Source organism: Benincasa hispida, chromosome 7 (genome assembly GCF_027475165.1).
Source record: "Benincasa hispida cultivar pf3 chromosome 7, pf3_genome.v1.1, whole genome shotgun sequence".
NCBI lineage: Eukaryota > Viridiplantae > Streptophyta > Magnoliopsida > Cucurbitales > Cucurbitaceae > Benincasa > Benincasa hispida.
In genome coordinates this window covers 53,941,025-53,958,858 of record NC_143484.1, presented here as the reverse complement: position 1 = coordinate 53,958,858, position 17,834 = coordinate 53,941,025, and the positions used below count along the sequence as shown (strand labels likewise).

The following is a 17,834-nucleotide window of genomic DNA, read 5'->3' as shown; positions in this document are numbered from 1 at the left end:
AAGAAATCATATTTAGAGCTTCTATATTGGTTGAATGTTGTTGTGCATTACAATTCTGAAACATGATCGGATTGGTATTTCTTCCGTCTGATGTGCCACGTATGACTATTTTTGATCGAGTTTTCTGGTCCTTTGGTCCTGCAAGAGAAAGGTTCAAATATTATAGACAATTAATTCAGATTGATGGAATTTATCTGTACGAAAAATATAAGGGAAAATTATTGACTATTGATGCAAACTGACATATATTTTCCCTTGCTTTTGTTATTGTTGAAGGAGAGAACTCGTCCAGTTGGTCATGGTTTCTATGGGCATTGCGTGAATCCTAACAATATGGTATTTGCTTAGAAATAGCATGCTACTAACACACAAGCATTAGAAATAGTGGGGCCATTGATACTGCTACAAGTATGAGCTTATGAAAAATTTAAAATTATAACAACACAAGTCCAATTACCGGCCCCGGGTCATCGTTCGTTCAGTACTAGATATTATTTTATTTATGTATTTATTCAATTATCATTTTATGTAATAAAATAAATTAATTGTGTTTTTAAAATTTTTTAGATGGAGTGGTATATTAGCTGCCTCTAAATAATCAGTAAATATGTTGCTAGTATAACGACAAATATTTGACCGACTGATGCACAATCAGATAACAAATGAATATACAAACTTTTGGGTGTCTAATTATTCTTTTTTTTTTCCCCAGAATAATTGGACGCTATACACGCAAAATATTTGGTTATTACTACCTGATTATTGTTGTGATGGTCAAGACATTTGGTTGACCGTTAGCCCTTTATATGCTTCCATATAATAGAGTGACATCAACCAAATCGTGTGTTGAGACAGTTTGGTATGTGCGAAACGATTCCTTCTTTGTGCTATACACTCCCGACATTACATTAGATTGATTTGAGAAGTAAGTACAACCAAGACTGACATCAAATTCACGCAGGATATATATCGTACTGACGTGCACGTCATGATCGTTGTGTACAGGGAGAAATAATGAATGGACCAGCTCTATTAGATGTCTATTTTTTCTGGTACGATTCAATTACGAGACGATTTATCACACCTGACGGCGCTTACTTTACTGCATAATAAGAGTTTAATTATCTTACATTTCCACTATAACAAATATCACATATGATAGCTTTGAAAACACTATCGTAAACTTTTTATGCCATTTCTTGAAATGCTGTTGTAGGCAATATTATTGAAAGTCATAGGCTTTTCATAGCATTTTCTCAACGCAATAAAATGTGCTATAAAAAGTCCATTTTTGCTAGCATGTTTTCAACGCTATGAAATTTTTCATAGCATCAGCGAAAACGTTATGGTTTTCTTAATAGAGTTTTGTATAACAATGAAAAAATGCTATAAAAAACATATCATAGAGTTTTTAGGCATACTGTCATAGTTAATGTTATTGAAAGTCTCCAAGTTTTCATAGCGTTTTTCTAATGCATAATAAGCTATAAAAATTCCATTTTTATTGCATAAATTTAGGGTTATGAAAACTTTTCATTACATAACAGAAATGCTATGAAATACGTTTAATAACAGTTTTTATAGCATAAAAAAATGCAATAAATATATATAACATATTTAATCTCATTGTAGTATCTGCTGTTATATATAGGAAGCAACTTTTAATATTTTTTTGTTGCATTTGTACTACTATGAAAGTCAAATATAGCTTGTATAGTATTTTAAAAGACAAATTATCTCAAATATTTGTAAAATCAACTTCAATTATATAAACTTGTAATGCAAGTGCATTTACATCAAGTAAGAGTATAAATATATATACATCACTCGTAGTATAACTTTTTAACCACTACAACACTCCAACTTACATTATAGTAATAAAAAAAATAAAGTAACCTCCCTACTTTCTTTGAGTTACACCATATAGTCTTCACATCACATTGTCCGATTAGTGTCTTTTAATCGATTTCTACAAAAGGAATGTATATTTCCCATTAAAGAAACCTCAAACTCATTAATCAAATGTGTTTGCACAAAAATAAATAAATAAGCTATCATTAGTTTAATAGATTTATGACAATCCTCCACATAGCTCATAACACATAAAAAGAAGAACAATACTCACCTATCCAAATTATTTTACAACATAGTCCTAGTATTCAACTACACTAATGGTGCCTAAGTGCCATTCAAGACCAAAAAATAAAGCACATATACTACAACAAAGAACATAACACTATTGAATATAAAAATACTCTAGTAAGATTCGCATACACTTCTAATTTTTGTATCCAAACCAATTATTGATCGCTTCTAATGCTTTGCCAAATTGGTTACAAAAGCCAACAAAAATCACCCACATCATGCAAGTGAACTTGATTTATGTATTAAAAGCCACCAATACAAAGGAAGTCAAGAAAATCACCACAATCCTAATGAAGTCCCACAAAGAATAAGAGACATTATTGTTATTACAGAAAGGTGAAAACAACTTCAAGGTTGTTACAAATCAGTTACATTCAAGCTACCTTTATATACACTTTGTAACTACATGTAAATGTAAGAGAGAGAGTAGAAAATACAGAGTGATTTCAAGAAAGGGTTACAACTTATCTTGTATCAATCTCGTAACTCCCCTAATAAAAAACTCTCGTCAGCTTCTCCGTGGAACGTAGACTATCCTTAGCCAAACCACGTAAATCATCGTGTCCATCTTCTTCTCCGATCTTCTTTGTTCTATTGTTTACCGTTTAGCCACCTATCGTGTAGTGTTTAGCCATCGATTGTTTACCTCGGCACCTCTACCGCGTAGACCATCGTCGACTTGAACCCCATCGTCTAGACGATCTTCAGTAAAGCCTCCATCGTCTAGATGACTCTTCCCTTATCATCTAGACGACTTCTTGCTTTACCTTCAATTGGCTAAACGATAGCAGCCTCATCGTCCAGGCGATTTTCGGCAGCATCTCTCTCAGGTTCTCTCCTTTCTTTTCTCTCTGTTTTCTCTGCAAAAAGAAAAGTAAGGAATAGTCATTTGAGTTCTACAAACCACATAAATACCTATCTCTAATCACAGCCATCAAGGTGTAGGGTGGAGATTTCTCATCACACGGATTGTGCTTTTAGCACATTGTTTTGTGTTTGTGTGTTAAAAAAAGGTGGTATCCGGTATTCAGAATAGGGCCTGGATCCATTAAGCCCAAAAAATCAATAGTGTAGTGTGTTATCAGCCTATCATTTTCATTTCAAGCCCAACAAGTGGTATCAGAGCCTGCAAGAAAGCTTCAAGATTAGTCAAGATTCTAAAGAAGCAAAATCTTGGAGCTTTTCAGTTAGAATTTAAAACAAATATGGCAGTAGCAAGGTATGATATTGAAAAATTCTGGCGATTTTGGCTTATGGAAAGCCAAGGTCAAGGCTATCTTGGGACAAAAAAAAGGCACATAAGGCCCTAGAGGATCCAGCCAAGCTGCCAATCACTATAACAGAAGAAGAAAAAGAAAACATGGAGCTAATTGCTCATGGAACACTGGTTTTAAACTTGTCTGACAGTGTTCTAAGGCAAGTGATCGACCAAGAGACAACTTTTAAGATGTGAAGCAAGTTGAATGAGCTATATGAGACTAAAAATATGCCTAACAAACTTTTCATAAGGGAAAGGTTCTTTACCTTCAAGATGAGTGCTTCTAAATCATTGACAGAGAATCTAGATGATTTTAAGAGTATAACTATTAAATTCAAGACTCAAGTAGAAAAGATTGGGGTAGATAATGAAGTATTTGTGCTTCTCAACTCATTGTCGGATTCCTATAAAGATGTGAAGATTGCCCTAAAATATGGGAGAGATTCCATAACTACTGATATTTTTATTTCTGCTCTCAAAATTAGAGAAATGGAGCTTATAACTAGCAAGGAAGACAAACCTAGTGCAGAGGGCTTATTTGTCATGGATAAGTCAAAAGGAAAAAGGAAAACAAAGCTCAACTGAAGAGGGGAAAGAAAAATCCAAGGTTAGATGTAAATATTGCCAAAAACTTGGACATCTAATCAAGGATTGCAGAACTTTGAAGTGGAAGAATGAGCAGAAAAACAAGCAATCATAACCTCAACAGAAAGTCCAACCTAATCAGTCAGGTGAAGCCTCAGTTTGTAAGGACTCTTACTTCTATTCAGATGCTTTGGCTACCTCTAATTGGAAGGTAGAAGAATAAACTAATAAGAACCTAGATTGGGTTCTAGATTTAGGGTTTCGTTCCACATGACACCCCATAAAGACTGGTTTAGTACCTACAGAGAGTTGGATGGAGGATCTGTCTACACGGGTAATAATAACTTATGTCTAGTGGTTGGGATTGGTTCAGTCTCACTGAAACTTGAAGATGAAACAGTCAAGCTATTGAGGAATGTCAGACATGTGCCTAAGCGGAAGAGAAATCTAATTTCACTAGGCATGCTTGATTCTATTGGTTGTAAATACAGAGGTAAGGAAGGCTACTGTGAAGTCTTGAAGAACGGTAAGCCTATCCTTAGAAGGGTGAAGATTAATGGTGTGTATGTTGTTCAAGGAGTTCAGAAAGTTTACTCAGCTTTGATTGTGACTCAGAAGCAGCCTACTGAAGGAGATCTTTGGCACAAAAGACTCTCACACATTAGTGCTAAAGGTCTACAAGCTCTTGCCAATCAAGGAATTCTACCTAAGGGAGTTCATCAAAGCCTATCCTTTTGTGACCATTGTGTGATAGGGAAGACTACTAGGCAGAGTTTTGTGAATGCTCAGCACACAACCAAGGCCATTCTTGACTATGTGCATTCAGATCTATGGGGTCCTTCACCTTTTCTGTCCTTAAGTGGAGTCAGGTATTTCTTAACCTTTGTTGATGACTATTCTAGAAAAAGTTAGATCTATTTCCTTAAATCTAAGGATTTAGTTTTTGAAAAGTTCAAAGAATGGAAGATTATGGTTGAAAAATTATCTAATTGTCAAATTAAGTGTCTAAAAACTGACAATGGGCTTGAGTACTGTGCAGTGGAGTTTAATGTTTTTTGTAGACAATATGGTATAACTAGACACAAGACAATTAGGTATACACCTCAACAAAATGGGGTGGCAGATAGATTGAACAGAACAATAATGGAGAGAGTAAGAAGCCTATTGTCAGATGCTATATTTCCTAAGAAGTTTTGGGCAGAAGCAGCCTCATACACTTTCTATACACTGAACAGATGCCCCCATGCATCTCTTAACCTTCTAACCCCTGAAGAAAGGTGGACCAAACAACCTCCTAATCTGAATAACCTAAGGGTGTTTGGTTGCACTGGCTTTGTTCATCAGAGTAAAGGGAAATTATCTGTTAGAGTTGTGAAGTGTATGTTTTTGGGCTTCACAGAAAGTGTTAAGGGGTTTAGAATGTGGCACCCTACTGAAATGTATATGCAGAGATCTAATTCTAATGTTTCAGCACCTCAAATGAAGAATGATAAAATTGAGGTGGAGCAAATTCTTATCCCTAGTTCTGATCCTTCAAGCTTTGAATCACCTTTTGATCAACTACCTCATCTTGAAGAAGAAGTACAAGATGACATTACTGATCTCGAGCAAGAAGAACCAGATTTGAGAGGGTACAGCCTAGCTAGAGATAGGTAGAGAAGAACTATTGTGCCACCTTCAAGGTATGAAGACTACTTAGCTTTGAATGCTTTTGATTTATCTAATGATTCAAAACCCTCGACCTTTGAAGAAGCAGTGAGTTGTCCTAAAGCTAAGTTGTGGATAGACGCAATGAATGAAGAAATTGATTCACTAGTAAGAAACAACACTTGGGAGTTGACACCTTTGCCAAAAGGATGCAAGCCAATTGCATCCAAATGGGTGTACAAATTGAAGGAAGGTTTCCTTAATGATCAAGGACCTAGATATAAAGCTAGGTTGGTTGCTAAAGGTTTTACACAGAGGTCGAGTGTTGATTTCAATGAGATATTTTCTCCAGTGGTCAAGCAGACTTCTATCAGATTGTTGTCATCTATTGTGGCTCAAAATAACCTAGAGCTGGAGAAACTAGATGTTAAAACAGCTTTTCTTCATGGCTTCCTAGAGGAAATTATCTATATGAGCCAACCTAAGGGGTATGAGGTCAAAGGGAAAGAAGACTGTATGCCTACTTAAAAAGTCTATCTACAGCCTCAAACAGTCCCTTAGATGCTGGAACAAAAGATGTAGTGATTTTGTACAGAAGAATGACTTTTATAAAAGCTCCTATGACAATTGTGTTTACATAAACACAGATTCCTACACTCATCCTATCTACTTGTTACTATATGTGGATGACATGCTTTTATCAGGAGAAACTATGAAAGAGTTAAATAAAGTAAAAGATTTACTCAAGTCAGAATTCGAAATGAAAGACATGGGCAATACAACAAGAATACTAGGCATTGACATTATAAAAACAAGTATTCTAAGCATTGATCAGTCATAGTATTGCCATAAATTGTTAAAGAAGTATCACATGACAGAGGCCAAATCAGTATCTACTCCTCTAGATAATCATTTCAAACTCTCAGCAGAGAATTCACCTACAGAATCTGACATTGAACATCAGAAGATAATATCAATAGTCCCTTATTCCCAAGTTTGGGAAGCTTAATGTATCTAATGGTGTCTACAAGACCTGACATTACCTATGCTACTAGACTGGTGAGTAAATACATGGCTAATCTGGGTAAAAGGCACTGAGAGGCAACAAAGTGGATAATGAGGTATCTTAAGGGTACTTCTAATGCTAAACTAATGTACCAACAGCTTCCAGATAGTGAACCAGAGCTGATTGGGTATGTTGACTCAGATTATGCTGGAGATCTAGACAAGAGAAGATCATTATCAGGGTATATCTTCCTATATGGAAGGTGTGTCCTAAGCTGGAAGGCTACTTTACAATCAATAGTAGCCCTTTCTACTATTGAGGCAGAGTTTATTGCCTTTTCAGAGGCATAAATGAAGGTCTATGGCTAAAGGGTCTCCTATGTGATTTCGGGATCAAACAGAATAAAGTGAAGATATTTTGTGATAATTAGAGCACCATACATTTATCTAAGCATCCTCAGTACCATAACAGAACTAAACATATTGATGTTAAATATCATTTCATTTGAGAACAGATAGAAGCAAAACAGGTTGAAGTTCTGAAAGTACATACCTCCGAGAATGCCTTTGACATGTTGACAAAGACAATCACTCAGCTCAAACTTCAGAAGTGCCTTGATATTATAGGGTTTGAGCTGAGAGGCAGAGGTTAAAAAAGAAGACAGTCAGTTTAGAGAAGCTGAAGAAACACTTGAAGTTTATTTCAAGGTGGAGATTGTTATTACAAAAAGGTGAAAAAAACTTCAAGGTTGTTACAAATCAGTTACATTCAAGCTACCTTAATATACACTTTGTAATTACATGTAAATGTAAGAGAGAGAGTAGAAAATACAGAGTGATTTCAAGAAAGGGTTACAACTTATCTTGTAACTCCCCTAATAAAAAAACTTCTGCCAGCTTCTCCGTGGACGTAGACTATCTTTGGCCGAACCAAGTAAATCATCGTGTTCATCTTCTTCTCCGATCTTCTTTGTTCTATCGTTTACCTTTGAGCCATCGATTGCGTAGCGTTTAGCCATTGATCGTGTAGTGTTTAGCCATCGATCGTGTACCTCGGCACCTCTATCGCGTAGACCATCGTCGACTTGAACCCCATCGTTTAGACAATCTTCAGTAAAGCCTCCATCGTCTAGACGACTTCTTGCTTTACCTCCAATCGGCTAAACGATAGCAACCTCATCGTCTATGCGTTTTCTGGCAGCATCTCCCTCAGGTTCTCTCCTTTCTTTTCACTCCATTTTCTCTGCAAAATGAAAAGTAAGGAATAGTCATTTGAGTTGTACAAACTAAAGAAGTGCCTATCTCTAATCACAACCATCAAGGTGTAGGGTGGTGATTTCTCATCACACGAATTGTGCTTTTAGCACATTGTTTTGTGTTTGTGTGTTAAACAAAGGTGGTATCCGGTATTCAGAATAGGGCCCGGGATTCATTAAGCCCAAAAGATCAATAGTGCAGTGTGTTATTAGCCCATCATTTTCATTTCAAGCCCAACAATTATAAAGCACAAAAACATAGCAAACAAATCCAAAGTTTTGAACAACAAATTCCATTAACATAAAATAGAAGGAAAAAGAGAACAAACAACATGAGGATTAGAAAAGAATAATAATTATAATATGAAGAACTAATAAATAATAGAATAGGCCAACATTCCAATTATCTCGTATGTGTTTGACTTCTAGTAAAACGAAGCAAGTACAAAACAAGGCACTTCAAATCATGCCAAGAGTGAAGGTTTCCAAGAATTAGTTAAAACCACCCTAAAAGGTTGAAAGAGTTCCATTAAATCTTTGCAAGCAAAAGCTACAAAATGTATTTCAATTAAAGGTCAAATTTCTAAGGTAGAAAGAATGCAAATATATGATCGCATCTTGAAAGATGCTATTTTATTTTTCAATGCAGTATGATTTTACCCTACTCTAAGTTTCCGTACAAAAGAGCGTCATTATTAATTTGATGTTCTTCGTTTTAGCTATAGTTATAAGTTTTCATGTTGGTGACATGATTATTGTGTCTCAATAAAAAAAAAATTATAGAATTCTAGGGAGAAAATTTTGATATGCTAACTGGATCTACTGCAAACAAAGAGCAGACAACGCATTGCTGACCCCAGAAAAATATTTCAATGACATATAAAAGTATGAGACAAGCTAGAACTAATTCATGTGAGGAAAATCTGAGGTAGGTAGAGGTAGCATCAATTGAAAAGTAAGTCGATCTAGATACTCCTATCCCGTTAAACAGTGGATCCTCGACTTGCAAGAGCGATATAGTTTGTTGCATCGTGTTATCCCATGTAAGAACAAATTTAAATCCCATAAAAAGATTTGAAAACTAGAGATGGAAAGAATGACTAGACCTAATAGTTTGTCAAAATTAATATTCTTTTGGAAGCCTAATTAATTTGCTTTTCAATAGATCAAAGTTTTCAATTAAAAGTAGAAAATGAGACAATTAGCTCTTCAATAAGTCAAAATTTTCAATGTAACCCAAAAGCATGATGACACTAATACAATGTTTAAGCATTTAAGAATTATTTGAGAATAAAATATGCAAAAATACAAATTGTTCTTTAAAAGCTTTAGTTTATAAAGTGACCACCTTGTATAGAAATAGAAAAGCAAGTCAAATTGAAGTGCACTACAGTTTATTAGGTGTCATTGCATCCAAAGAAACTTAGTTCATATTCTGTAACTCAAACATTGTTTTAGTTCACCAATCAAAATCATTCAATATCACCGGTGAAAGAAGAACAACACATTCACAATACTTATCAATAATAAGCAATTAATCCAGTCATCAAATACTAATAACAGATAATGGATACTGTCATGAAAGTCAGTCATCAAATACTACTAACAGATAATGGATACTGTCATGGAAGTCCAACCACATTGAAATAACAAATGTCTCCCTTGATTGATTTCATCTGTGTTCACACATTCACGGGAAGAAATTCCGGCTTTAATGTCAGTTGACAACCGACATTAAAGACCTTTAGTGAAATTTCAACCGACATTAAATGTCTTTAATGTCGGTTGCAACCAACATTAAAGACCTTCAGTGAAATTTCCAACCGACAATAAAGCTTGTGTTTTTTTTTTTTTTAAAATTCTTAACCGACATTGATGCCCGAATCTGTCCTTTTTTTTAAAAAAAAATTTCGTTGCCGAATCCATTTTTTTGGTCAAAAAGTATAACATGACATATCATCATCGAATGATATGGCTATGACATATTATTCATGTATGGATTGTAAATCTATTACATTTAATCCACAAATTCTGCTATAAAATTATAATTTAAAAGGCTATACAATAATTCAGGCCTTGAAAACACAAATTACAAGTAATACAAACATTATGATTTTACAAACATTATGAGATTACTGTCCCTCTCCACTTGGTAAGTATGGATCCCTTCATAATTCTTCTTGAACAATCCCCATAGCTTCAGTAGTGTCTGGTTATAGGCATCTTTGTCTGACCACTGTTGTTCAAAGGATCACAAATAAAAAAGGTTTAAGACAAAGGATTGAAAGTGAAAATGTGATAAGAATTCATGTAACATCCCAAATTTTAGGAAAATTTAAGTTAATTATCTTAAATTATTGAGTTTGAATTTCCCTTTCATTTGAGAAATTGAGATTAAATTGAAATAATTGAAAAACTTTTATTGATTAAATTGAATTTAATTGATTAGATATTCGAACTGATTATCTTGAAAATATTGAATTTTGTTTCCCTTTGATTTTGGATTTTAGGGTCAACTTAAAAAAAAATTAAAGAGATAATTAATTTTATGTGGTTTAATTGATTTAAATATTTGGAAGGATTTAATTTGTATCAAATTGATGAATTTTATGCCCTTTAATTTTAATTTTTGAAGCCTAAATTAAGATAATTTGAAAAGTTAATTGATTTATAAATTTAATAGAATCTTTGGAGATTTTGGAGATATTGTGATAAAATATTTTATTTATCTTCTAAAAATTTGAAAAAAAATAAATAAAAGAGTTAAGATTTTTTCGAAATTAAAGGAGAGTGAAAAGAGGTAACTAACTGTGTTTATTGGGAATGTGCATAAATGGTACATTCAAGGTAAAATTCTTGTAGTGAATGTGTTGGATCTAAAGTTCCCCAAGAAAAAGCATAAAGAGGTTGCGATACCAAATATTTACTCCTTTGTTGTACTTGCAAAACAAGAAAACTCAATAGTTGAATAAATTAGAGAATCTTCTTTTTCAAGATCTTGAAGAAGAGAAGCTTGGTTACCTAGATATGAGATACGAAGACAATGGAAAATTTTCGGCAACATAACGATGCTATCACAACAAACCAAAAATTTACCTTGAATTTGTTCAAAGAAACACACTCCCAAAAATATTTCACAACTATTTGTTCTCAACAGAACTATCAGAATTCCCAAAAAATGAATATTCAAAACACATACATCAATGAGCAAATTTAACTCCCAATGTACTTCAAACCTCAAAAGTTGTCACAAAGACTACCATAGTGCATGAATAACCCACAAACTACCGTAGTGCGACCTACAAACTCGAGCACCTTGAATCAAATCTAAACTATAAATAAATAGTACCCATGAGTCGTAAACTACAAACCTCCCTATGAGGATTGCACCCGTCCCATTCCTGTTTGGCAATGGAGTTCATAATTTCAGCTAACATGAGCTATTAGACAAGGGGGTTACACATAGAACTGTTGTCTAGACAAGTAGCCCAACTTGCAAGTAAATGAGTGTCTAGACAAGATAATACACATTAAAAATTCCCTAGGTTCCACAATTAGTTTCTTCAACTTGCTTGCTTCTGAAATCATAATGTTCTAATATATCTTATTTTGATGATTTTTCGTACTAATTATCAAAACTTTATTCATACGACTCTTTGGGGCTAATTTTGAAATCTTAAATACAAGACTATGAAACAAATTATGATTTACCATCTTATAAAATAGAAAAGATGATAAGATTTCAAGTAACAACAGAGGATACTGCTACTATTTTTATTCTATATTAAGAATAAACCAACTTTAATGCTATTCCACATTAAACATATACCAAGTTAATTTTATGAAATTTCCTAGAGGCAACAGAATAGAATACCTTCTTCTGTAGTTGGATTTGTGCTCCCTGATTCGAGGAGGTGCAAATTCTGGACCTTGAAGAAATGATGAATTATGTCTCAGAGGAACTCTAAGAAGAGAAGCTGATGCTATAATACCTCCTAAAGCACGCACAAGCTCACCCTAGGAGAACAAGTCCAGAAGCTTAATAATTAATATTGTAATTGGCTGCTGGCAAACTCAAGTATCAAAACTAAATATTGGGTTTTTGTTTTTAATCCGGACTAATGTAGGACCAATCTTGGAGTTTTCTTGAATCTAATCTTTATCGAATAATACCTCAAATACAACCTAGGGACCCTATAAATAGGGTAGAAACCAACCCATGAAAACAACTAAACTTATGGTGGAACATTTTAACCACAAGTAACTAATAAAAAATTAAAATAGAAGATATTAAAATAAAGAAAAGTTATTACACAGTAACACAGTAATCGAACTAAAAATAAAACCAAACAAAACAAAATCATTCCTACATCACTCACTAATCCTTAGGAAGGCTTCACCCACCTAAGATCAACTCTAAGAAACTACAAGAATTTTAAAATACTAAATGTTCTAAAGAAAGGCTTACACCCAAAACCTTCCAGAGAGAATCTGAAAATATCCCAAGCAAAGGACCACCCAACCCTTGGGTTTAAAGATAAACAAAGTTATCAAATTTATTGAAGAAATGTTGGGTGCTTAATAAATTTATCAAATTTTAAATAACTAGGTGATATACATACCTGTATAGGTCCTAAACAAATATCTATCCACTTAATTTAATAGATTCTATATGATCAATCATAGAGTCTTATCAGTTTGATTAGGCTATCTAGAATTTATTTAGCAAGAAACAAATTAAAAGGTCCGGGAAAAGCAACTTGACACACCTAATGAGCTGAAATCAAATATCTTGAGAAGAAGTGTACCAAATCAAAATTTGGAATTCAACTTGTACAATATGATAAATAACTTAATTGCTCTATTGAAGAATGTGAACGATTACTTCTAGTAATGGCTAAAGATATTGGACTCTACAACCTGAAATACAAAGTTAAGAAATACCCCTTGGCTTTTATGGGACAATACAGTATCTTTACGATTTATAGAAAAATGGACATCTGAACTTGAAGAAGAAAGTGGGAGGTGAGATGGTGTTGGTGACCACTAAGCATTGAGAAAGCACAACATCAAGGGCATTAAGATAGGCATCGAAAGAAAATAAGGTAAAGAACATTAATTCTCTAGAGATTGATTTATAATAATTTTCTCTTCGAGGGAGCATCATACATAGAAGGGATTGCAAGATTCCAGCCGAGTAATTACAAACATCCCAATGTAAATCAAACTCAAATAACAACAATAAATAACGAATAGAGACTGAAGAAACAGAACCGAGAACAAAAAACAACATATTTCGTAACTCGTGAAATCCAAAAGATCATTCACTGATCCAAACGCAAAATAAATAGATAAATAAATAAAACAGAAACCATTCTGTCTGTTATCTTTCCAATTTTGATGAAAAATGAAGCAAAAAGATGCAATGGAAATGGAAATGGAGAGAAAGGATATCAGAAACTTACTGGAGAAGAGCGAGAGAGTTGACGGATGGAGCGGAGAGAGCTAACAAAGGTGGCCTGGAACTCGCCATTGGTTTGTAGAGGGAAGAGACAACGTGAATATTGGAGACGAGCTTCTAGATTCAAAGATAGAGAGGATGAGAGGACGCCAGAGATAGAGAGTCGACGATGGAGACCTAGGGGTTTCACGTTGTAAGGAGTCGATGACGGAGATAGAGAGGATGAGAGGACGCCGGAGATAGAGAGTCGACGAAGACCTTGGGGGTTCCGTGTGGGTTGTGGGTGAGTGAAAGACTGAGAATGAAAGGAAAAAGAAAATGGGAGGGAGAGTGAAGAGGGAAATGAAAAAAAAATGGGGGGGAGGGAAAGAAAATCAGGGTTTTTTTATTTTTTTTATTTTTTTTAAGCGGATCTTTAATGTCGATTTTGAATCGATATTAAAGGTATACCTACAATATCAGTTTAAAACGACATTAAAGATCCACTTTTTTTAAAAAAATAAAATCGACATTATACATCCGGTTTCACTTTTTTCAATCGACATTAAAGGCCAAAATTCTTATAGTGATTCATTACCAATTTCTGGGACGGTCTATCAATGAATTGTTTGAAAAATCTAAGGCTAAGAGATGCAACTTGCATGCCTCAACTGGAACTCTTTCAACTGTATTTAATAGCAAGGAGAGTGACCAAAATCCTATGTATTACCAAAGTAAAAAGGATTCATTTAATGACATGTAAGAATATAATTTAATGTACAATACAAGATAGTAAATCCAAATGAAGAACAAACTTTTCCTAGAGTAAAAAGTGAGAGGATCAAATCACAAAGCAAATTAACTACTAGGAAAATTCTAATAGCTACTTAAGAATATGAAATGCATAGTTCTCCCATTTAAATAAATATGGAGTTCCATCTCAAAACCACCTAATGATAATTATTGGGGTTCATGCCTTAAATCTCGTAGGGTTCTATAGTTTGTAATTGTATTGTACAAACGTATTATTTATATAATAAAATATGTGATGTTTTATTTGACATTTAGTTGCATTAAATCCACAAACCAATAAACTAACATCAAAGGTTATCTTATAGCTTAAACATATATGTAGAGATATATAGGTGGATCATGTTTAAATGCTAACCTAAATGGTTTGTAGTAGATGGATAAGGCTAGATACCTTATCCTGGTAACACTAATAGTACGACCTGCTTTGTAGATGTTACAATTATTATAAAGTACTACAAATGATCTGATCTTGATCATTCATGTAGATACATGTGAGCGGGGGTATTCTATACAAAGGAGTTTATATAAGATCGGACCACGAAATGTTTAGTCTTATTATATAATGTCGTTCATAATAGAGATTTACATTTTACCAGGATGACCATAGTTGACATGACCTAAATCCTGAGTGAGTTGTGAACTCCTGCCTATGAAGGCAGTCTTTTGATTTGTATAGGTGAGAGTAGCCAAATCACTGACTTAACAAGCCTACCATTTTAGGGATTCGTCTAATTGAGGAGCTGGGAACACAACTACACAAGAAAGAATTTACTCATTCCTCAACGTCAAAGTAAGTAGATAAATTGCTCCCTTAAGAGCTGATTCTAGGGCTTGAACAATGTGGCACCACACCTTTTCATGGCCCGAGAAGGGTTTGGTCATAGTTAGACTATGATTAATTATTCATTAGATGGGTCAGTGGTATTTAAGGAGTTAGATGTAACTACAGGGGCAAAATGGTAATTTTGGCCCAGCTGTACTTATGAGCAATTTGTGAAAGGTCATCGTATTGTTGACTGGTTATATCCAATGAACACATAAATATATCTGTAGTGCGAAGAGTGCAATTGTCGGTATTTAGTGAAGAGCTCGACAATTAACGAATGGTGAATAATTTAATTAATTATTCACATACCATTGGAGCTTCAAGTTACAGGTCCATGAGGTCCCCTTTGTATCTCAACGGAAATTAATAAGAATCAATTTTTGGATTAATTTGAATTGTTCAAATTGATCGAGGGAGTTAATTATATGTGATATAATTAATTTAATCTAATCATATATGATATAATTACTATAATGTATGTAATACATTATAATATAAAGTTTATTTGAGAGGAAATAAATACTTGAATATGATTCAAATATTAATTATGTGAATTGGATTCATATAATTAAATTTAATATAAATGACATTTATGTTAAATAACGTTATTGAGGGAATTAAACTATAGATTATATTGTATTGGATACAATATTAAACTATATGTGTTATATGTTATATTTGAAATAACATATATTTTAATATATACTATATGATAAAGTGGTTATCATATATATATATATTAAAGTTTTTATAAAATTAATTTATTTTTTAAAAAAAAAATTGGGAGGGAGTTACTCCCCAATTTTTGGTTATCTTCATCCTCCTTTTCTGTTTTTCGCAAATACCATCATAGAGAAAAATCATAGAAACGTCTTGAATTTTTTTTCCCATCTCCTCTTCCTCTTATCTCTCTCAATTTTCCCTCTTCCAAGATAGTCATAGCCCACACCTCCTTGTGGTGGTGTTTCTTTCGGTTCGGGTTTTTTTTTTTTTTTTTTTTTGTTGAAGAATGGTTCTTCAAAGGTAAGGGTTTCTAAACCCATTTTTATTTTTCTATTTTTCTTTAGCATATTGTTCATCAATTATATGCATGATAATTCTGTATAATTTTCTGTAAAATTTATATTCTGTAAATTTTGGGTTTAGGTCCAATCCCGTTTTCCGCTCAAGGACCTTCAATGGTTCCTTTAATTGGTATCAGAGCCAGGTTTTTGGCTCAAAATTTTCCAAAATTTTGGAATTATTTTACAGTTTTTTGGTGAGATTTTGCATTCTATAATTTTCATTTGATGAATGATGTTTAGAATTGTTGGATGTTTTCGTAATTGACACTTTTGTTTATCGCTTTCCTTTTACAAAGTTGGTTTATAAGGTAATTGCTATTGAGTCTATATTTTAAGTCCTTGAGTCGTTCGTGAGTTTTTCGGTGTTGATTTAGAGAAAAGGAGACCAAATTCGACAGAGAAACGATAAAGAAAGCGGTTGTACAGTAGAGACTGTATCGCAACATTGATGAAGAACAATGTTATGTTCTTTTTGTAGCATTGTAATGCTCCAGATGGAAAGAACAAATTGATTCTTGTCCAGTTCGATTCATAAACCATTTGGTTCGCTTGTGGTTCGGTTCAAGCGATTCAAGTCCCGATTCACTTGTTTTGAACCGGTTGATCTTTTGTTTGTGTAATAGTTAGATTTTTTTATTAATTAAATTAATATAGGTGTTATATTAATTTAATTAATTGTTTAAGTGTCCAATCCTGGTTCTATAATTTTCTTATTAGTTATGCATTTGATGTTTGATTTTATTTAAATATATATATCATATAGTATTAAATCCCACCATAGATTATGCATTTAATTTCATGCATCATTTATATTATAAGTATTATAATACATATAATTGTATGATTTGATTAATATAGCATGTTCATGCATCATATAGTATAAATGTTATAATATATGCATGCATGTATTAATAACATATACATGCATCAACTATATTATAAAAGTTATAATATAGTGTATGGATGCATGTTTAATTGTATGTTATTATTTATTTCATTACTTAAGTATATAAATGTTATGTATGTTAGTAATGAAATGGAATTGCATGAAGCATGCCGACACTTTAAGGTAATTTATAATTGTTATAATATTAACTAAGGTAATTTATAATTGTTATAATATTAACTAAGTATGCTTAACTTGCGATGTATGATTTTAATTTATTTCTTTTGCTTATAATTGTAATAATAAAATGAAATTAGAAATTAAAATCAAAAATTCAGAATTGCATGCAAACCTTAGGTTAAAATCATCTTTTAAAATTGTTTTTAAAATATGATTCATATAGACCTAAGATCGCATTTCTAATGTGATTAAAAATTTAGTTTAATCTTTTATCGGTTTAATAGGATTAAATTAATTTTAATTAAAAGATTAACATTGTAACAAATGTATCTATAAGGAATCTTTTGTCTAAGGCTAGTGCTATCTAGGCTGGGGTATTTAAGTTGACGGAACGTATCACCCTTACTTGAAAAGGTGAATTAGATAGATTTGTTACAAGCATGCAATTATTGGTTAACGTTTGTTAAAGTGTTTAATGAACCTTGATAAAAGATTGTTTAACTATCTAAAGAAAATATTGTTTTTGGGCAAATTAAACAATCACTTAGTTAAAATTAGTAGCCCAATTTTCCTAAGTTAACTAACCCTAGGTAAAACGCTCAGTGGGAGGAAAATGGGTATCTGTTACACTTACAAGAAATGTTAAGCGTGTTTAGCAATTTTTTGACCAAACAATGGTGACTGATAGTTACAGTAACAAGGAGTTGTTCTATGTATTGGTTGAGAAAG

The 17,834-nt window shown here is 33.1% G+C and overlaps 1 long non-coding RNA gene across 2 annotated transcripts; it reads right to left on the bottom strand.

The window, feature by feature from the left end:
* Positions 1–9,835: 9,835 nt before the first annotated feature.
* Positions 9,836–13,680, bottom strand: LOC150035247 (uncharacterized). 2 transcript variants are annotated; one of them, XR_016530821.1, is made up of 3 exons: positions 13,362–13,680; positions 10,706–11,913; positions 9,836–10,132 (listed from the first exon to the last, which is right to left on the bottom strand). It is a non-coding gene; the product is annotated as an uncharacterized LOC150035247 (long non-coding RNA). The 2 variants fall into 2 exon arrangements; XR_016530820.1 differs by having other exon boundaries at positions 11,771–11,913.
* Positions 13,681–17,834: the final 4,154 nt, after the last annotated feature.